Genomic DNA, 23033 nt, shown 5'->3' with positions numbered 1-23033 from the left:
CTGCATCCTGCTACACCCTTCCCCCAGGCCAGAATCCTCTCCTGCACCCATATCCCAATCCCCTGCCCCATGTCACAACCCCTTACTTCACTCAAACTCCCTCTCAGACCCCACACCCTCTCCTGTAACCCAGTCCCCTATCCCTAGCTCCCTTCTGCACCTAACTTCTGTCCCACACCCCACACCTCCTCTATAGAAAAGTGTGGCTCTTGACCATTTAACAAAATCTTGGATTGCTCCCCCCCTCTCCATCCCCCAATAAAAAGTATTGCTCATCTTGGGAATAGAGGCTTGTATTTTTCCCATCCTGCAATAATGCATTTCTACCACTATGTGATGTTGTGGGAAGCTAAAAAGCAGCAGCACTCAACCCCTCAGACATGCTTCCAGATGTATGGTGTCCTGCAGGGACTAGTGCTGGCTTCTGCTGTGTTCAGAGGAGGCACAGAACTTGAAGGTGTGCCCTTAAGGTAAGAACACCCATAGTACTAATGTAACAGAAGGGGTTGGAAACTGTAGGGACCCTTTATGCAGCATGCAGCTCTGATTGGCTTCCTCCTCTTGTCTTTCCCATTAGATTTAAGGGAAGGATTTAATGGGATTACAGAGTCCATCTGGGTTAATCATTTAGTGACTCTTCCCTTTGGCTCAGAGTTTGCTGGTGTTTCATAGGGTTTGTTTCCACATGACATTTGTCTCAGCATATATTAGAAATAAAGTAAATTGGCCAAATTCATTCCCTTTGTTATTCCACTGAAGTCAATGTTACACCAGGAAGGAATTGAGTTTCCTGTGACCCAGGAGCTAGATTTACTAATATGCACTTTAACTAAAGGCTAAACTGTCCCTGAGAATGAAAAGTCTCAGAGGGGTAGCTGTGTTAGTCTGTAACCTTAAAAACAATGAGTAGTCTTGTAGCACATTAGAGACTAATGTTGTCCCCTTTCTAAAGATACCTCTCACTTTTTCTGGGAGGATCCTGTGTGCTGCAATCTAGACCTAAAGACTACAACTCCCATGACCCCCTAAGGAAACCAAGAAAGAGGGCTTGTCTGGGCATGTTGAGAGAGGTGCTTGGCAGTCTGGGGCTCTCCATTTTGGGAGAGGGGAGCCAGGCTGCTATGGAAGAGCCTTTTATCCAGTCCAGGAGCTGTTGTGTTGCAGTTACAGCCTGGGACTGAGAGCCTGTGGGGCTTGGATCTAGCAGGCTGCTTCAATTGCTGCTGATTGCCCTAGAAAGGAGAGACTCTGGCGGTGCCTGAGAAGGGCTACACAAACCAGTATACAGGAGGAGGCTGTAAATAAACGGGGCTCTTTGGGAAAGTACTACCTGGGACAGACTCAGAGATATAGACTAACTCTGGGTCCAAAGAGAAGCAGAGTGTCCAGCCCAGTGAACCAGAGCTGTTGGCAAAAAAGCTCCCCTCGCTGACCAGCTGCCTGTCGCCCTATGCTGCTGCCTCTGATAAAGAGGCAGCAGCATGGGGTGGCAGCAGCCCCTGTCTTGGGGGGGGGGGGCGGTCTGAGCTCCCAGACCCGGCAGATGCCAGAACTGAGCCGGACTGCCTGCCCAGCTGGCTCCTGATACACTTTAAATACAGAGCCACAGCAGGGGTGGGTCCCAGACCCATTACAAGCCAGGGCTGAGCCAGGCTGCTCACCAGCCTGCTAAAAAATTACTGGCAAGGGGGAGAGAAATGTGTGCAGTCTATAGCATTAACCTATAAGCTTTTGCTTATCAATTAATTGGTTAATTGACTACACTATTACATCCCTAATATGCACCTTGTGGAGTCATTTATCTCTGCAAAGCGAGTGCAAAGTGCTTCTTTTCTGACTTGCCATTGTCTTCCACCTCCTTTTGATTTATTTTGCACAAATGTTGTTGGCTCCACAGTGTGCAAGGTAGTGGAGAAACATGTTCTGGGTGTGCCTAGCTGGCTTTGCAATAGCAGAACAAAACTACTCTAAGGTCCCACATCAATGAATGGTTTATTTTTAATCTCCCAGCAAAACAAAGGATGATCATATTAGAATGATATTAAGGCACTCCTTGCTCATAGAGTTAGTTCAATTAATATAGCCATAAGATAAGCTCAGATACTACAGGTGTTATTAGTGCCATGGTTCATTCACAGTTCCATTTACAATAATTAAAGTGGTGTAAATGTGCATATGTGCTCCTTTAAAGACAACCGGTCAAATCTTTTTCTATAGATATTTTCTTTTCCATACACGAATGTTTCAGGGGTCTCAATTTATTTCTTTTGGTGCAGAAAATGCTTTGGTATATTTTGTGTTGCTCATTCCATGGTACAATAGGGTATACTCTTGGGTTCAGCTAAAGATGATATAATATCCAGGAGAAGTAAGTTTTTGTGTGGTGTTAGAGCCACAAAAAGTCCTATTGGAGAATGTCTGAAAGGATGGGGAAGAATAGAGGAGAAAGCAACAGCAGTTCCCCCATTGTACTGGTTAGGAATGGGTTGAGCAGTGCCTCGCTCAGGGAACATTTACACCACAGTGACTCTTCGGGTACGTCTACACTGTGGCGTTCTTTTGGGATGCTTCTGGTATCCCAACATAGCTATTCCACATCTTTCGAACAAGTCCGTTATTTCAAAATATATTTCAAAATAACGGGCACACTGTTCTGATGTCCCTGTGTAAATCTTGTTCCAGGAGGATTAAGGGAAATTTCAGAATAGCAGTTTATTTTGAAATGTGGTGCGGTGTGGACCAAAATAAGCTATTTCAAAATACACTCAAAATAACCTACACAATTTGCATAGCTCAAATTGCATAGCTTATTTCAAGCTAAGGGTGCAGTATAGATACACCCTCAGAACCCAGGGCAACTGACTCATAGCATTGCCAACCATAAGCATAAAATTCAGTCATCAGAGCCCTAAAATTCAATGCAAATGGCATAAATATAGTAAGATTCTGAAAAATTAGAAAGCTCATTTTTGTCTGAATTAGAACCTTCTAAAAAGGAAGCCACCCTTCTATAAAGTTGCGAGTTCAACGTTGGAGGTACAGAAAAGGCATGCACAGAATGTAAGGTCTCCCCCACAGCTCCTCAGGATATGTCTAGACTTCAAAAAAAATCACAGCAGTGTAGCAAGTCTCAAAACCTAGGTCAACTGACGGAGGCTGGTGGAGCTCATGCTGTGGAACTAAAAATAGTAGTGTAGACATTCCTGCTCAGACTGGAGCCTGGCTGTGAAAGCCTCAGATCTCACCAGGTTGTACGCAGATCCTGGGCTCAGCCCAAGCACATGTCAGCACTGTTTTTAGCATGAACCCTGCACACCTGAGTCAGTAAGGGTACCATATGTCCGGTTTTTCCCAGCCATGTCCTCCTTTTCACTTACGTATTAAATCTCTGCCAGCCTGATTTTTTAAATGGCTAAAAATGTCCAGGATTTTGCTTTGCAAAGGGGATCAGGGAGGGGACTGGGCGCGGGGGCACGTGCCTGTCAAACTGAATGTTCAGAGCTGTGCACCCAGATGGTTAACAGCCTGTCTGTGCATGTGCCCCACCACCTGGTGGGAAAAGGTTGTGGCCACAGCGGTGGAGGTTCCGGTAAGACCCAGTGCAGGTCCGATGTCGGGGGGGAGGGTTGACTCCTCCCATGGAGAGACCGCTCATTACCCTCTGCCCCTCTAGGTTATGTCCCTGGCTCTGCAGGAGGGGAAGGGCATTTGGTTAGAGCCGGGAGGCTGGGGGGTGCCTGGTTCTGAGGGCTTTGGGTTAAAGGAGGGGGAGCTGGTAGTGACTGGCTCTGGGGGAGGGGTGGGTTAGAGCAGGGGAAGCTGGTGGTGCCTGGCTCTGGGGGAAAGGGAAACATGATGGGAGGGGGGTGCTGGGGATGCCTGGCTCTGGGGGAGGGAAGGGGCATTGGATTAGAGGGGGGCTGGGGTGCCTGGCTCTGGGGGAGGGGAGGCAGGATTCTTGGGTTCCTTTTCTAGCTTCTTGTCTGCTTGGTGCCTTTAACTCCATGTTCCAGGACAGGCCCCAGCCAGCAGCTTCTCTGGCCCCCCACTCTCTCCTCCTGGCCTCACAGCAGCCGGGGTTGGTGGCACTGCTGGAGCCTGCACTGCCATGCATCTTGGGGCAGTGCAGCGGGGAAGCAGGAGCCCGGCATGCGGTGTCTCCTGCCACCATGAGCGCCAGCGGGGGCAACAGCAGCCCTGGCAGCAGCAAGGTGGCAGCCAGAGCCCCAAGCTTGGCATGCACGGGGACACGTTTGCCAGCTCCTGAGCCCGGCCTCCTGTGTGAGTGGAGCAGCTGCTTCCAAAGCGGGATCAGAAGGCACCAGGTGTCCTCTTTTTGGAAAGTTCAATTATGGTAACCCTACCGTTTCATCTGCCTACTGCGTATGGCCATTGTAACACAGGAAGTGTTACATATCCCGCCTTGTGCCCAGTCCATAGAGGATATGGGTCTGCTAGCGCTCTCAGCCTGGCCATTTAGCTCAAATTGTAGGAATTTATGCCTTTGGCTCTGGAGAGCCCTAGTTCAATTTCCGCCATCAGCGTACCTATCATAATTTTAGTTTGTGAGCTCTCTGGAGCAGGGACTTTATTCATCTTTACTGCGTCTAGTGCAAAATGGCCCTAAACATTGATTGCAACCTCTAGGCACAAGTACTACTACTAATAGACTTTGATTTATTTGGCTGAAATAAAGTGGGTGTGGAATCTTTAAGAATGCATGTCTGTTTTCATATCCATCATAATCACTTCTTTCCCTAGGAATGTCTACAGTTAAAACCAACTCAAGAGAAGTGAGGAGAATAGACATTCTATTGTATCATCTTTTTGCCCCCGTTTCTTGCCTCCCACTAATACCAACACTTCATGCTCCCTTTGTTTCTCCTGTGCCCAGCATTTCAGGGGCCCTGTACTGTCCAATCTGGATATTCTTCCACTCTGGGTTTACATGAGGCAGAGTTTAGAAATGCAGTCCACTACAAATCCTGTTAGTTTCTACTATTCCAGACTGAATATGCTTTTAACTCAATAGTTTGTTTACATTACTGAAGCTGCAGCTGTAACACCTGCAGTACACAACCTTGCATAATTTTCTAGTAGGCAGGAAAAGGACTACTTTGACAACGCAGTTTTTTGACCGCAACGCTGCGTTTCACTCAAGAGGCAGAAATTTCTCTACGTAAATAGAACAGTGAAAAAAAAAGCAAAGAATTTACTGTGTTTAGCTTTTGGGGCATGAATATTTTCACACAGCTTCTGTTGTTGAGTAATAGCTTTTACAGGTCCCTTCCCTGTAGTGTCTGCAGGCCAAGAACAATAACAGAACTTCCACAATCCTACAGATGAAGAATGAAGATTCACCTTAAGCTCAAGAAGTAATACTTCTGCTTCTGAATTCTTATTATGCATGTAATAGCACATATGTGACTTGTTTTTGAGTTTGAAGAGACCAGGAGTGATTTTGAAGAAAATAATTGTGTTACTTACTAAGAGATTCACAAAGGGCAAGTCGTGCCTGACCAATCTGATTAGCTTCTATGATGAGGTAACTGGCTCGGTGGACATGGGAAAGTCAGTGGATGTTATATACCTTGACTTTAGCAAGGCTTTTGATACGGTCTCCCACAATATTCTTGCCAGCAAGTTAAGGGAATGTGGATTGGATAAATGGATGGTAAGATGGATAGAAAGATGGCTAGAAGGCCGGGCCCAGCGGGTAGTGATCAACGGTTCGATGTCAGGATGGCGGTCGGTTTCTAGTGGAGTGCCCCAAGGTTCGGTTCTAGGACCGGTTTTGTTCAATATCTTTATTAATGACCTGGATGAGGGGATAGATTGCACCCTCAGCAAGTTTGCAGATGACACTAAGCTGGGGGGAGAGGTAGATACGCTTAAGGGCAGAGATAGGACAGAGAGTGACTTAGACAAATTGGAGGATTGGGCCACTAGCAATCTCATGAGATTCAACAAAGAAGTGTAGAGTCCTGCACTTGGGACGGAAGAATCCCAAGCATAGTTACAGGCTGGGGACCAACCAGTTAAGTTGCAGTTCTGCAGAAAAGGACCTGGGGGTTACAGTGGATGAGAAGCTAGATCTGAGTCAACAGTGTGCCCTTGTAGCCAAGAAGGCTAATGGCATATTAGGATGCATTAAGAGGAGCATTGCCAGCAGATCCAGAGATGTCATCATTCCCTTTTATTCGGCTTTGGTGAGGCCACATCTGGAGTATTGTGTCCAGTTCTGGGCCCCCCACTACAAAAAGGATGCGGAAGCATTGGAGAGGGTCCAGCGGAGGGCAACCAAAATGATTAGGGGGCTGGAGCATATGACCTACGAGGAGAGGCTGAGGGACTTGGGTCTGTTTAGTCTGCAGAAGCGAAGAGTGAGGGGGGATTTGATAGCAGCCTTCAACTTCCTGAAGGGAGGTTCCAAAGAGGATGGAGAGAGGCTGTTCTCAGTAGTGACAGATGGCAGAACAAGGAGCAATGGTCTCAAGTTGTGGTGGGAGAGGTCCAGATTGGATATTAGGAAAAACTATTTCACTAGGAGGGTAGTGAAGCATTGGAATGGGTTACCTAGGGAAGTAGTGGAGTCTCCATCCCTAGAGGTATTTAAGTCTCGGCTTGACAAAGCCCTGGCCGGGTTGATTTAGATGGGATTGGTCCTGCCTAGAGCGGGGGGGCTGGACTTGATGACCTTCTGGGGTCTCTTCCAGTTCTATGATTCTATGATAAGGGGATGGTTGGATGAAATAACATGATCTTGGTAACTAATTGACCATTCATTATCAGTTGGAAATAGGTCAATGGAGGGATGATAGGAGTTGCTATAGGGAACTTTCTGGGTGTCTGGCTGGTGAGTCTTGCCCACATGCTCAGGGTTTAGCTGATCGCCATATTTGGGGTCGGGAAGGAATTTTCCTCCAGGGTAGATTGGCAGAGGCTCTGGAGGTTTTTCGCCTTCCTCTGTAGCATTGGGCACAGATCACAGCTGAAGGACTCTCTGCATGTTGGGTCCTTCAAAGTATTTGAATGCTTCAATATCTTTGATATAGGTGAGAGGATTATTCTAAGAGGGGTGGTTGAGATTCTGTGGCCTGCACTGTGCAGGGGGTCAGACTAGATGATCATAATGGTCCCTTCTGACCTTAAAGTCTATGAATCTATGAAGCTTAATTCAGTTACTTCAGTGAAACTGCCTGAGCAGGCGGAGATAGCTAATTCAACTTTTGAATCAGTTTATATTAAACACCACACATGCAGCCCCCCCAGAAGAGTACTGTATACTTAGCCAGTGAAACCTGGATTAGCCGCTTAGTGTATCACATACCATCAAGGCTCAAGCCATAGGCCGTGGGTAATGTAGTTAAGGGAAGGCTGGGGCAGGAAGGATCTGGCTCGGGTTGGGTGGGGCTTGCTGAAGGAGCGGGGCCTTGGGTGGAAGGGGCAGGAGGGGGCTGGGCCTTGCCTTCTCCAGCTGAGTCTTTTATCTGCCACCTTTGGCTCAGGCTCATGTAGAAATTCATAATTTTCACTGATTTTTTCAATGCAAAAATACCCATTTTGTTGAAACGTCCCACAGTTACATTTGTGAGTTGCAGAATGAAGACACTGAATTTCCCAGCACTCTAGAGCAGCCTACATGGACGTGTCATCCTGTTCATGTGCAGTAATCACATCATTTGCCTCATGTCAGTGTCTTGTTTTCAGCTTCATGTTATACCACTAATAATGACATTTTATGTTAAAACCAACTATTAGTGGTGAGTGGAAAATTCAAGGCCTTCTGCATAATGATGGGCAAGTTTGTGTGTGGAACTGTTCCCCTGACAACCTCTACACTGGCTGCTCTCTGCTCTCATCACCTGGATACTGTATCCAATGCGTTTGGTTTTCTAAGTACTCCAGGCAGACTGCAGGAGAAAAGGAAGGCTTTTAATTCCTTCTTTTTTTAGCAGAGGAGGTTCCAGGGCAGCATCGCCATTTAGGAGAGTGTGACACTCTAGTCTCTTAGTCTTCTCTTTCCTCCCCCGAGTTTCTACAGGAGGTCTACATATGCTAGCCAAGTGGTCTCCAACCTTTTTAAACACAAGATCACTTTCTGAATTTAAGTCAGTCTAGGATCTACCTCACACCCAAATATACCTTGCCCCTTCTCCAAGGCTCTGCCCCTGCTTCACTATGCCTGTACTCCATTTCCACAGAGGAGAGTATGACTCACTGATATCAGTGCCTGGCTCCTATGCCTCCCTCACACTGCAGAACAAGCAGGAGACTCCTGGGGTTGGGGCAGCTACAAGACAGAGGGCAGGAAAGGAATAGCAGTGGCAGGAGGGCAACTGGCAGCTGATAGCCTCCCAGACAAACCAGTCAGGATCACCCATCAGAGGCTCCAGGATCTACTAGTAGATCCTGATTGACTGGTTGGTGACCACTGCCCTAGCCCCTGATAGAGATCTTAGCTGCCGCACAGCGTTTGGAAGATGGGAGCAGCACAGCTTTTGGGGTAGGGAGTTTGTTTGTAAACAGAGACAGAATGACTGAGATAACAAAAGGCTTGTCATTAAAGTAAATTAAGGATTGTTAAATGATCCTGAAAACATTGCCGGGCACTCCAGTTAAAAGATAGGAAACAAAGGGTAGGAATAAATGGTGAGATTGGATAGAGGTAAATAGTGATGTCACTCAGGGGGTCTGTAATGTTCAGCGTATTTATAAATGAACTGGAAAAAGGAGTACGCAGTGAGGTTGCAAAATTTGCAGATGATACAAAATTACTCAAGATAGTTAAGTCCAAATGAAACTGCCAAGAGTTACAAAGGAATCTCATAAAACTGAGTGACTGGGCAACACAATGGCAGAAATTCATGTTAATAAATGCAAAGTTAAGGCACATAGCAAAATATAATCCCAGCTATATGAAAGATAGTGTCTAAATTGGAAGAACCTGTCAAGGGGTCTCAGAATTACTGTGGATAGTTCTTTGGAAACATCTTTGGAAACATCATTCAATGAGCAGAAGCAATCAAAAAGATAACAGAATATTGGGAATCATTAAGTAAGGGATAAATAATAAGACAGAAGATATAATGGCTCTGTATAAATCCATGATGTGCCCACATATTGAATACTGTATGAGATTTGATCTGCCCCCATCTCAAAAAAAGTATTGGATTTGGAAAAAGTACAGCGAAGGAAAACAGAAATTATTATTCTGTGTTAGGAGAGATTCAAAAGACTGGGACTTTTCATCTTGGAAAGAGATAATTAAGAAGAGATATGGTAGAAGTTTCTAAAATTAAGAATGATGTGGAAAAATAGAATAAGGAAATAGTTATTCCTTCACATAACACAAGAACTAGGTGTCACCCAATGAAATTAATAGCCAGCAGATTTAAACCAATCAAAATAAAGTATTTCTTCAATCAATCTGTGGAATCCTTTGCGAGGAGATGTTGTGAAGGCCAAAGCTATAACAAGATTCCAATAAGAACTAGAAAGTTCATAAAAGATACAGCATAAAGCTAATTGCTAAGTTATCTTTCAAACAACTAGGCTACATCTACACTGGCGCGTTCTCACGCAAAAAACTCTTTTGAGGAAGAGTCCTTGTTCAAAAACTCTTTCAGAAGAGAGCATCTACACTGGCATGTGCTTTTGCGCAAAAGCATCCATGACAGTGTAAACACTCTCTTGTGCAAGAAAGCTCTGATGGCCATTTTAACCGTAGGGCTTTCTTGCGCAAGAAATTCATGTTGCCTGGCTACACTAGCCTCTTGTGCAAGAACAGTTGTGCAAGAGGGCTTATTCCTGAGTGGGAGCATCATAGTTCTTGCGCAAGAAGCCCTGATTTTATACAGTAGAACGTCAGTTTACTTGCGCAAGAACACAATGCCAGTGTAGACAGGCAGCAAGTTTTTGTGCAAGAGCGGCCGCTTTGGTGCAAGATCGCTTTGGCAGTGTAGACACAGCCCCACTAGTGTTTCCAAGTGTCTAGGTAGCCCATTGAATAAGTTGCATCCCATCCCAGAATCTGAAATGGTGCTCCTGTTACAGGGCTGGGGATTTTTCCCCCTTGGTTCAATGTAACATAAAGGGTTGATCTAATGTTAAGATTGGTGCATTGCTTTGCAGATGGCTCTCTGTCAAGCATTTTTGTTATTAAAAAGAAACCTCATAGTGTTGGCAACTTGCAATTTTAGTGCAAGTTTCTTGATATTTTAAGTTCATCTTAACTCTGTATTTATTTAAAATCTCTGGGGGCTGGCTCGTGATTTTTGAATGCTTGTGCTAATCCTGTACTAATAACTAATTAAAATCAAGGATCATTGTGTTGAAATCACAATACTGGGTTACCGACAATGGTGGATCTATTTCACTTTAAATCACATGCAGGCTATCATACTCATGCATTTTCTAGAACGGTCAGACAAGCAAAAGACTTAAACTAGTTATACGCATCCAAATGAAATCTTCAGATGTGTACTGGGGAGGGGAGGGGTGCACAGTGCAAAATAAACTGATGTGGATGTAAATACAAACAGTTTAATTATATATTCCAAGCATGGCCCAGTAAAGTGATTATAATAAACCCTTGGCACAGAAATGAAACATCATACCGATCTCAGCATCTAGTAACAAATTATAAAGGCAATTCTCTGACAATCATGCACTCTTTGCTAAAACAACTTGCAGCTGGAGGGCTCAAAAGAAAAAGACATTATAGGAGTATGAACCATAATAAAAACACTGTCTTTAAATTTTCTAAGATTCTGAGGTATGTATAGTTCAGTAAATGCAACAAGTCTCTGGATACATGCCAATCAACTCAGAGTACAGCTATAAAATTTCAGCTCTTTCAATCTCTGCTGTTCTGGTTTCTATATATCTTTCGGGGGGAAAAGGGGATGTCGTATTCCATCATATATAATGTTACCCTCAGACTAAGGTGCTTAAATGTTCACATTTCTGGTAGCTAAAAAAAATCTCCAAGATATGTAAGGGTGATTTTGTTCTGTTTTTTGGGGGGTGGGGAGTTTGTCTAGAAAGTGTATTCACCTATATTTTGTATTAGATAAAGGACATGTAATATTTACAGAGCTTTTATACTATTGTGAAGCTAACATAGAAAGTATAGAAATAGTATAGGGGAATCTAGAATAAATATTCAAATATACTTACAGTCCACAGACTGTTAAATACATGTACAGGCAGTCCCCAGGTTACATGGATCCGACTTACATCGGATCCCTACTTACAAACGAGGTGAGGCAACCCCGCACTAATTGCTTCCCCCCAGCAGACCAGGGAGACGCGAAGCTAGCGCCCTCCTCCCCAGCAGATGAGGGAGACACAGAGCGGCTTTTCTCAGCAGACACCTCAGCTTGAGAATAAAGGACTGAGGGAAGTGAGGTGTGGGAGAATAAAACTGAGCTCTGGAGAAATGTTTGGCTAGAGTTTCCCCTACAATATGTACCAGTTCCGACTTACATACAAATTCAACTTAAGAACAAACCTACAGTCCCTATCTTGTACATAACCCGGGGACTGCCTGTATAAGTAATATGTCATCCAGGTGATAATCCTAGAGATTTAAGTAGTCTGTCAGCAGAAGAGGGCCAATTTTGGTAGTGGTACAATCAATGTGGCATATTGGCACCCAACCCTGCTAATATGGCTCACTTTTATTCTTGACAAGGTACCTCTAGGATTTAGGAGTTAGCCATTAAGTGGCTCAAAGGATGCCAGTGATAAGAGTTTTGTCACAGGAACAATTGTCCACAAGGATTTTACTGAATCCACTGACTTCTTGTTATGCAACAATAAAAATAACAACAGTTAATGTTCTTGGCTCTCAACTTTGTGCAGAATACATATTTTTCATGTTTATTGGCTCTTTTGGTTTCACTTGGGCATTGAACCAGTCACGAAGGTCAGTTATTGCTTTGTGTGGTGGTTAGCTCTCAAATTGAGGTTTCTCAAATCCCATGCTAAAGTCCCTGTTGTGCCATGGGGTTCCTGGGTGAGTCGCTTAAACCCAGGCCCATCAATGGGGAATGGGAAGGAGCAACTGTCCTGGGGCTTGGTGATTTGAAAGGGCCCTGGGCTCCTGGCTGCTGCTTCTAGTATGTGGCAGCAGCAGCGGTTTGAGCCCTTTAAATTGCTGTTGGAGCCCCGCACAGTGTTGAGGGCCTCAGCCCAAGGCCAGGGGCCCAGCAAGTCTGTTGGCCTCCTTGCTTAGACCTTCAGCTCCTCATCTGTAAATAGGTATAATTCTTCCTTACCTCACAAGGGAGAGCATGTACTTCTTCATCAGGGTAAGGACTGGCTACAGAGCTTGCTTATATACATCAGTTATGTTAATCATAAAATCTTTTAATGCTGTGGCTGAGGACTAAGGTATTTTGCACACAACATCATCTAGTGGCTGAGCAGTATAATACAATTTAGCATTCCATCACTGGGCATAATGAGGACAAATAATGAAAGATCATGAGGTGCTGAGGTACTGGTGATAAGGAGCCATATACGTTCCTAAAAAGATAATCTCGAGTGGTTGAAAATGAATCCCTTAATATTGCATATGTTTAAAAGCAAATTTCTTTTCTCATTCTTACTTCTTTCCTTTACTGTGTAACTCAGGTTCTCCTGCCTACTGTAGTTCTGATCCTGTACCTCATATCCCAACTTACTTCTCATCTATAGCTATGTGTAAATAGTTTGAAAAGGCACCTATCAGCCAGTTATATTATACAGAAAAGACTGATGAGACTGACGCAGTTTGAAATGCAGTGTGGATATCTGTTACTGGCTTGGAATTTGTTACTGGACTGAAATAACTGAAAAGCCATTTTAGACTTTAATCTTTCTAGTTCAATACAGATAACAGCCCTTCCCTGCATTTGGAGTTTTTAATTATGTACTTTGAAGTCCGATTGTTGCTTTTCAGTGATTAGCTATAATAGGAATGTTAAATTACATTTTCAAAAACAAACTTACTATTGATTTCTCTGTATTATATTACTAATTTGAATTTGTATAAGAAGAAACTGTTATAGAACTCCGAGAGCTTGATACTAATGAAGTAAAATGCGTACTTGATCCTACTCAGGAGACTAGATGTTGGCAGGGCTCTTGAACAGCACTGAATTCATATACTGTATAGCCAACAATAGCGAGAGAACTGTGAGAGACACTAGGACCATTCTTAGAGTGAAATGAGGAGCCAAATTGCATCTTAGCCTTCATCAGCGGGAGAGAGGTGTGCCACATTGCTGCTGTTGAAAATACCAAGGGGGATTAAAATCTCAGATCTTCAAAAACTAAGTCAGAAGTATCAAGAGAATTGGGAAAGAATGTAATCCTTTCAACGGCTAGTTTTTGAAAACAAGCTGGGGTATCTGGGCCCCTCCTATTGAATCATTAAGTTGGACGCATGAAGGGGTAAATTTTTATCTTCCTGTAAACCTCCATGCATTCCTGTGGTTCTCTAGACTAGTGATGTGAAGGGTTAATTGGTTAACTGGTAAGCCTTACCCCGAACATGTAAGGTTTACAGGTTAAGGTTAACCAGTGGACTGGAGCAGTTCCCTGCCTAGCCCACTGCAGGCAGGGACTGCTCCTGCATTCCATGGAGCAGAGGCAGATGACTGTTTTGCGGGGCCCTGGGCAGCATAACTCCGCGGGGCCCCCCCTTAGCCATGGCGCATGCGCGGGGCTTTTTTAAGCGCGGACCCCAGGGCGGCTGCCCCGTTCGCCCTGCCCTATATCCGCCCCTGCCATGGAGCAGCCTCTGCGTGAGGTGTGTCAGGGCACCTTTTCTCTCATCTTCCTTCAATCGGTTAACAGTTCAACAGCATGTTTAACCTGTTAGCCAATTAAATGGGATTTTACATCCCGACTCTGGACCAGAACCTGATATTCTTACATATACTGAGAGGCAACCTACATCACTAATAGTCCCACTGAAATTGGTTGTTTCTCCCCACTAACTGCGAAGTGCACCATCAATGCATCACTGTTGCATGAGGGTGCCATGTGAATTAGTATACCAGCATTCAGAATATTAAGGTTGTCTTAGAGTGGCTCTTTCTGCAGCAGAACAAGTACACTTGCCTTCGTTTCCCCTATCAAAGATCCCATGATGACTCTTTTTCCATAATAATTGTTCTCCCTGGGGCTGGATTTATTACCAAACCAGATCGACCCTCAGCAAAAAGTCCCATTGTCCATTTCCCACACCTCCACTCATCCCAGCAGGTACACCCATGAGCCTAAGAGGTGGGAGTCCTTCTATACCATATATCAGTGTCTTCTGCCACACCAAGAATCCATGTCAGTCCTTTTCTGCCTCTGACAGGACTGTCCCTCCAGCCCCACTCTCTCTCTGCTGGGAGTGTATCCTCACCAGGGAGCATGTTTCACTTCTCATGGCCCTCTCCCCATTCTCCTGGTCCAACTCTCCAGCATGGAGACATCAGCAGGTGAACCCTTTCAATGCTCCCCCACCTTCAGCCCTTTCAGGCCTTGGCTTTGACTTTCCAGCTTAGATGTCAGCACTCAGTTCCTTCTGCTGCATCCCTGTCTCCATCCTTCTCTGAGGAATCAACTATAGCTTCCTTCCAGGACGTTGCACAGTCCCATTGCTGGCCTCTGGCTGCTCTCACTTGCTTTGTTCCTGACTGTGCTCTGAGGCAACCTGCGCTCACCAGGTCATTGGCCCCGTAATTCTCCATCGTGGCATAAGGGTGAGGGACGTGATTGCACTAAAACCACGTAAAACATTCACATTGGAAATTAAAGCTGTATTTCTAAAGTAACTGCGGGGGGTGCTAATAAACTCCAGTAAGTCATTCATCAGGAAAGCAAAATACAGAATCTTAGGTGATGATTATTTACAAGAGAAGAGAACTTATTTATACAAGTACCAGACATTTTTCACTCTATTTAAATAACACATCATAGATAAGCTGAACAGCCACTGGGACAAACTGTGCTCTCAGTAGCATCCCTGCCCTGTTTTTTCTGAATGACTGAACTTCCTTGTCTGGCAAGGAACAATGCAATTGCCTGTTGCAAACATCTGTATTAGCAGTGTTTGAAAGAAAATAGAGATGTGTGTGTGGAAGGGGGGAGGGCAGGGACAGATTCCTGTGCCTCTGGTGCATTGGTACTTATTTCCATATCAGGTACCCCCTCTTCTATACTAAAACCGCCTTCCCATCTAACCTGAATCCATTTTGTAGCATGATAACAATGGGGTGGCTGTGGTCTCCCTGACAGCTGTTAACCAGTCCTGCTCTCTTGCCCAGCTGAGAATCTGTGTTCTAGTGGAGACCAATGTCCTTTCCCCATTCCTGTGACTCAGCCACTAAGTAATTTTTATCCTAGTTTCATAAGGATATGTTTGAAGGGCAAACTTTTATTGCTATTTGGAATTCAGCAAATTGGCAAATGCTTTCATTCTACTGTACTCCAGGCCTGCCCACAAAGTGCTCTTCTTACATGTGTCATTGTATTTAAACACTGAATTGTGGGATGTGTAAGAATTAGAAGTCCATAACCCCAGCTGGTGTCTAGTAAATAGCCCTGTTAACTTCAGTGAAACGATGCCAGTTCATACTGATTGCGGATCTAGGCCAGAGCAGCTAACTTTTTCAGTGTATCAGCCAAATCTTTGAATCAGTTGTTTTTATGACCCACAACCTCCTGGACCTGTGCTGTGGGCCAGTCCTGAAAGAAAGCCCCACTCTTTTGAGGGGCCACATGATAGATCTGTGGGTCTGCTCAGAGTTAACTGTAATTCTTAGCCATTGGAGCTGAGGCATTATTATCAAAGGGAAAGGTAGAGGCAGGTTTTGTGACTGCATTGGCAGGTGGGGAGGGAGGAAATGAGGGGACATGCTGTGGAATGTTGGGATGAAGGTGGCACCGCCTCCACTGCATGAAAACATGGTGGTGTGGCTAATCACATGACTCCCAGAAGGAACTGTGAGGAGACACTACCACAAAGGAGAACTCAACATTTCAAAAACAGCTGAACAAAAATGGCATACGGCCAAGAGAAGGAGAGCTTTAAATTCTCACTTGCAAAATACACTAGGGAAAAGCATGTGCACAAACTCCGATTCCAGTGCTACTGGAGACAGCTGTGAACTAGAAGTGCATTCAGAATCTTGGCACTCAAGGAAGCACATGAGGTCTTTCCCTCCCCAATCGCTTACGGGCCGAGCTTCCAGACCGGGTGTGCTACATGGTCATCATAATAGTAATAAGTTAAATAAAAGTTCTAATAGCAAGTTGTAACTTTTCCAACAACTTTACCCAGGGCTACTTTGCAACCACAGAGACCTGTCTCATGCTTAGTTATTCCTAATCTCGGACCGCAGTCTGCCATGGTGCTAGTAAAGATGGACACAAGGCCAAATATATTAAAAGCAGCCAACAAGAAAAATGATTTTGGGGGATAAAATTTGGGGGAAATCCTTCTACTAGTCTATTGTGATAGTAAATTGAAATGAAGATGGTGTTTTCAGAAGTGCCACAAGAGGGCACTAGTAGGCAGAAAACAGTGCTAACATGATGCTGGTATGATATCAGTATGTGTCAGGAATTGCTTTTCTTGTGTCTCGTAATGGCAGGACCTTTGTTACACTATTTTAAAGCAGATTATTGTCCATTTGAATTCTCCTGTAGTGGAGAATGCTTCTTAACACTATCTAGGAATGCAGAAATGATTTTTATGGTTCATCTCTGCTTTCAGCACATTTCTTTTTTTTCAGGCTGCAAGTATTTTTCTGCTGGCATGCGTGCTCTGCTGTCAATTACATCATCTGTCAACTTCTGTACACTTGTGGTGCACCAGTCCCTATGACAGCACTGCACCTTTATTGCAGTGAAATTTCAACTGAGTCTCCTTTGAGAACTCATTAAAAAATTGATTTAGTAAGTAGAGCTGATCTACTTTCTAAAGACTTTTCAATCATTTCGTTCTAGAATGGAGTCCCAGGCATCTTCCCAAATATATCTCACATTGGGCAGCTCATTGTTGTGCCTAGAGTAACTAGCTTTTAAAACAGTGTGGATGATTTAGTTCTTTCGGGAACAATTTGTACTGTTAGGTATTCTGGAGGTTAGGTTTGTGCAGGGAGCTGGATCTTTGCTTCTCAGGCCTCACTCATTGGTAACACAATGTAAAGCTGCTGGTGGGTCCCTCTGCCAATTCAAAATTGCCACAAAGGATCACAGCTCTTATACTTCTCCCTGGTCCAAGAAGGGGCGAGTCAAAATTTCAGAGCCCAGAATGGAACATCTGCACTAACAGGGATTTCACCTCTAACAACCAATTGTGGCCACTTTCCAGCCCCTTTGTGCTTCTAGAACAGTGGTTTTCAACCAGGGTTTGTGTTGAGGTCTTCCATGGGGTACATCAGCTCATATTTGCCTTGGTTTACAATGAGCTACAGAAAAAGCACTAGCAAAATCAGTACATATTAAAATTCCAAAAAGAGACTGACTTATTTAGCTATTATACACTGAAATGTAAATATACTATTTACATTCCAACATATTTATAATTCTATGGTAAAAATGAGAAAGTGAGCTATTTTTCAATAATTGTGTGTGTGACTCTTTACTGACATGGACACTGACTGAGCAGGAGACAGCTTTGCCCCACATTCCCCTCACACACCAGAATCTAGGGGTTCCCAGACTAGTAGATTTTGTGTGCTTCAGCCCTGCAGGGGGACCGTTGGGGGAGGGGGGGGCGGGAGCACCAGCATGGCCTCCCCAATGCTGTGGGGGGAGCTCCAAACATTGGGGGCTGGATCCAGGCAAACTTGGGGCTGCATCCAGCCCCCAGGCCTTAGTTCCCCACCCCAGAAATATGGCTTCCCTTCAGAAGCGACCCGAGGCTGGCTGTAACAGCTGGCACCCCAGGCGGAAGGCGCAATCGGCGCCCCCGCCTGCACGGCCGTCAATGTCCGTGATGTAATCATGGGGTGTGTCATCATCGGATGCCCGGGCCGGTGGCGCCTTAGGCGACCACCTAGACTGCTTAAGCTCACAGGCCGCCCCTGCTTCCCTTGCTTGGACTAGTTTGACCTGTTTCTCCCCCTCTTCCCTGTTCAAAGAGCAGAATTAAATAGGCATCATTAGGTGCATATCTTCTTATGTTAATTGTGGTGGAACTGTGATTTTTTTTCTACCCTCCTTGCTAAGAGTTGAAATCAATGGGAGCTGAAATCATTTAAGACTGATGGGCAAAAGTCACAGCCAAGAAGTTGACAGCAGATGGTGATTGAGAGCCAACAGATGAGTGGCAGAGAGATGCGTAGAGTGGCCAGCAGAGTGATGGTGGCATGACAAGCAGCCAACAGAGCAGCAGCAGTATGATGAACAGCGACGGAGAGGTGAGATGGATAACCAACAGGGTGGTGACAGAGACAAGTGAGCAGGCAGATGGTGAGTGACCAGCGGAGTGAGTAAGAAGTTTCTTTACCATAGGGTGGGAGGTGAACTCTGTGGATGCATCTCAGAACTCTGGGTCTGCCCTGACCAAGGGCGGCAACTGGGAGCAGAGCACAGAGAAAGGTTGAACATGTGAAGGGAACGTTTAGATTGCTGGACTTTTCCTCTCAGGTTTTTAAGGACATTGCCCAACCTGCTTGGGCTGGGACTTCTACTCATTATTTTGTTTATGAACCCTGTTTGTAGCAGTTTCCCAAATTAATGCCAAGTTACTTCCCTCCCTTTTTATTAAAAGTTTCTTTTCTACATTCAGACTCTGTGCTTGCGAGTGGGGAAGCATTGTCTCTCAGAGGCACCAAGAGGTGGTGTGTGAATTTCCCAAGTTGGTAGGTGGGGGCTTGAGCCAGTTCTTTGTTGGATGTATGGAGAGGAACCCCCAGATATTGAACTTGGCTATGGCTGCTGCTGGCTCTACCTAGTAGAAGGGTCACACAGGTGATTTTTAAGTGAGATGAAACTTGGGAGTATGCAAGACAAATCAGACTCCTGAAAGTGGTATAGTATCTGGCAAAGTTGAGAGCCACTATTCTAGAATAATTTCAAAGGGGCTGGAAATTAATTAAAGAACTTTCCCCATGGAATTCAAACATAATGATATATGTTGAATCTATATGGCATTTATAATTTAAAGAATCAAAATTAGCAGCTAAGCTAATATATGGACTTTCTATATGTGGTCCTTCCTCACACACCACTGAAATTCAGCAAACTGTAAATAGCAATTGCTTAACAGCAGGCAGTAACTGAGCCTGCTGAGTTTTGAACGGGATGTGAAGATTCAGCATCCCGTTGACAATATAGAGGGTCTCTGGAGGTGGAAGGTCCCCTGCATGTGCAGATATCTGGGGGATGATTGGAACTTTGTTCAGGATCTTGCACTTTCAGGTCTAGCATAACTGAAACAGTGTGTGAAATCTTTTCTTCTTGTGTATAATACCATAATCATGGCCTGTCATTGTGGATGGGAAGAACTATTAAGTGAAGTCTGTAATAATGAAGTTTTATTGGGAAAGGGGTGCGGTTAATGGTAAATCATTTATAAATATCTGCTAAAATATCATTTATGCCTAGGCTTTACTCTCATTGGGGCTAGACTGCAGGCTTCTTTTGGAAGAAGCTTTTTTTGGAAGAGATCTTCTAAAAAAAACTTCTTCCAAAGAGAGTGTCCACACTGCCAAAGCGCATCGAAAAAGCGATCTGCTTTTTAGAAAAATAGTGTCCACACTGAATGTGTCATCATTTTTAAAGTGCTGTGATTTTTGTGGTATACCATATGTATGAGATGTTTACTTTTGCATCAGCCTAGTGTGTCTGCGGAGACAGCTTTTGGTTCAGTGGTGAAAAAAGTGCATTTAAGCTGTGATTGTTATGGATGGAGTGGCCACCAGGGCACCTGTGATTCTTTCTCTTTCCTTTTCTTTCGAAAGAACTCCCTCTTCCCCGTCCACACACACCTTTTTCCAAAAGAGCTCTTTTGGGAAAAGGCTTCTTCCTTGTAGAAAGAGGTTTGCCAATGTCGGAAAAACCCCTCTGTCCTTTTGATTTTTTTTTCCAAAAGAACATGATTGCAGTATGGACTTAAGTGAAGTTTTTCAGAAAAATAGCCATTTTTCCAAAAAAAGTCTATGGTGTAGACATAGCCTGGGAAACTCCGTTTCCCTCTATATTTGGAATCACTAGGACACTGACAGTAGGATTTGGGATTAGCAAAGACCACACCAGACAATGATGTAGTTAGTCTTCCTCTCTGGGGAACTTGTTTGTATCTTCTCTAGGTTATGAAGGTGAAAAACCTCTTAACTAAAACTTAACACAAGGGGGCACTACGCTTACATTGCCTGAAACAATCGCTGTTATTCATGTTTCTGCTTAGTTGACGTGGTACGTTAGTAATATACTTTTCTCTTCCGGTTTGTAAAAGGCCCAATCCATTTCCCACTGATTGCATTGGGAGTCATTACTTTAATGGGAGATGGCTTGAGACCAAAGAGAACATCTTGTGCAAGCAAAATTCTCCTCTTATGTTTGTTCCTTATTTTGTGTTTTCATCTCAAGGGTTTTGTTGTACAAAAGAGAATCCAGAGTATTTGAATCCATCTCTGGTTCCTAAAGCTGCTTTGTTCTGTCATCATTTTTAAAGTGCTGTGATTTTTGTGGTATACCATATGTATGAGATGTTTACTTTTGCATCAGCCTAGTGTGTCTGCGGAGACAGCTTTTGGTTCAGTGGTGAAAAAAGTTTCTCTCTCTCTGATCTTTAGTCTGTTTCAGTGAAAACTAGAGATGTAAAAGAGTAGTCGAATACCCTATAAGCCTACAGCCTGTACACCCGGCTCCTACTACATTTAAACTGCAAAGCCACAGTGGCCTCTTATCGACTAATTGTGTATTCATACAAATTGTATCCAGTACACGATTAGTCATTTACTTGATATTTACCATCCTTAGTGAAAACAACATATACTCTTCTGATACCTCCATAACAGATACACCAGTAATTTAGGTACACTGTATTTACAAGGGGAAATGTAGAGGAAGCATCTAAAGAGAAGGAGAAGATTGATTTGGAGAAGATTTATCAGTAACAGCATGCAACATACACCCATATGATGAAATTCCCTGGATTTATTCCATGCAAGCAGGCACCATAACGTGGAGGAATATGCATATTTTGATGAGTCCATGCTTGAGTGCTATAAAGTGTCAATTTGCAACGTTTCTGCTACAGCAGTGGGCATTACACTGTGGGGACTTTTCCATTGTAAGGTGCCTCTTTGGTGCATGTAAATCCAGTTGTTCTTTTCCAGCGTAGATTGGCAAACCCCTTTCAGAGCAAAATGGACACCTTTTCAGGCAGGCCAGGCCAGGGAATTGCCTGCACTGTGTGGTCAGGGGCAAGGAGTGCAGCCCCGTGAAAGTGCACTGAGGGCCGTGCTCTGGATCCTTTCTGCCTGCCACGGGACTCCACAATAGGGATGTCAAAGGTTCAGTGGTTAATGAGTTAAACAGGAAGTATCACCCTTAATGGGTCATTCTTACCATTGCTGGTTAACCAGTGGAGGCTGGAGCAGATCCCCACCTGCTCCAGCCCTGCGGAGGGCCCACCACAGACATAGGCTGCTCCAGTCCCTGCTTATGGTGGGGGAGCCACTCCATCCCAGCAGGGCTGGAGCAGCCCCTGCCCCCCGCTTACCTGCTATAAATGATTAACTGGTTAAACACCTCAGGCCATCACACCACACAAAATAAATTAGCTACACTGAAAATCTCCAATCAGGCACTTGAGAGGTGCATGCACACAAATGGAGCAGCTCCAGGGACACTACTCTGAGAAGGGAAAGACCGCAGTGGGCTCACCTGTGTTACTCCCATAACTAATCCATATGTATCACTTTAAATCCTTATCTAGCTTATAATAAGTTGTTCCTTCCTGGTCTGGCATCCCGAACAGTCTTGAACAGGAACAGAATATCTGCGGAATCAGCGAAGGTCAACGCCAGCCCCTCTCCTTTCGCGGGCTGTGGGGCTCTGCCTGATGGAAGCAGAGGGGCTGGCATTGACTGAGCAGGAACTCCAAAGAGGGATGCAAGAGGGAATAGGCAGGGTGGATGGTGAACCTGGTGACTGAATGAACTCCAGCGGATGGAGGGCTGACTAAGCTAGTAGGAGGGGGGCTGAGAGGATGTGGAAGAAAATGCCATTTAAATGTGGTTATTTTGAGACAAACCCCTTCTTTTGAAATACTCCTTATAAAATGAGGTTTAAGGATTAAGGGTTATTTCGAAAGAAGGGTTTTGTCTTGAAATAACTGCATCTAAACGGCGTTTATCTCAAAATAGGGTATCTTGAAAAAGCAGCTGGCCGTGGTTATGCAAATGATGCACAGGAAATTCAAATCCACGCTTCATTTGCAATTTCGCTCGGCTGCATTTGCATTCCTCTCTCGAAAGAGGAATGCAGTGTAGACATACCCTTGGTGAGTACAATGGTCCATCAGACCCTAAGAATATCTTAGAGGATGTGAATACTTGTAATTTGTGCAAGGATATTTGTAAGATTTATGTATGCTTGAAATCATAGGTTGGCTTGTGACTTTAATAAAACTTTTAAAGCAGACTAGACATGTTGCTTTTGGATATACAGGTTACTTTCCTTGGTCTCCATATGTTCCTAGTGGCTCTAAATATGGCACAGGTGGCAGAGATGACTTTCACTCTGGTGAGCTTGAAACTGTAGCAAGCAGAGTTGAATCCACAATGGTGTAATACAATATTGCAAAATTCATTTTAAATAAAATAGTAAGTTACTGGCAAACATTCGGCCTATGCACGGGCCCTATGCCTTCTCATGCTGGTCGCTGAATGATCAGGGTCTTAGTTTTCTTTTGTAGAGCCCTGTCAATGAAGACATGATAGAGCAACTTCATGAAGGACATGTTAGCAAAATGGATTCTATGTTCTAGCTCCACATCAAAATTGGCTGTCTTAGAGAGGTGGCTACCA

At 44.4% G+C, this 23033-nt stretch overlaps 1 protein-coding gene across 2 annotated transcripts in view; it reads left to right on the top strand.

Moving 5' to 3' along the window:
- Positions 1-338: 338 nt before the first annotated feature.
- Positions 339-23033, top strand: part of C1QTNF7 (C1q and TNF related 7) — a 132537-nt gene continuing 109842 nt past the window's right edge. The window contains exon 1 of one of the 2 annotated variants that reach the window (XM_025178425.2): positions 339-470. The gene's annotated coding sequence lies outside the window, so the exon portion shown is untranslated. Of the gene's footprint in view, positions 471-1104; positions 1298-23033 lie in introns of those variants that run through there. The other variant, XM_075930712.1, reaches the window with a different exon arrangement.

Source organism: Pelodiscus sinensis, chromosome 5 (assembly GCF_049634645.1).
Source record: "Pelodiscus sinensis isolate JC-2024 chromosome 5, ASM4963464v1, whole genome shotgun sequence".
Lineage (NCBI taxonomy): Eukaryota > Metazoa > Chordata > Testudines > Trionychidae > Pelodiscus > Pelodiscus sinensis.
This window is presented reverse-complemented; position numbering and strand designations above follow the sequence as displayed.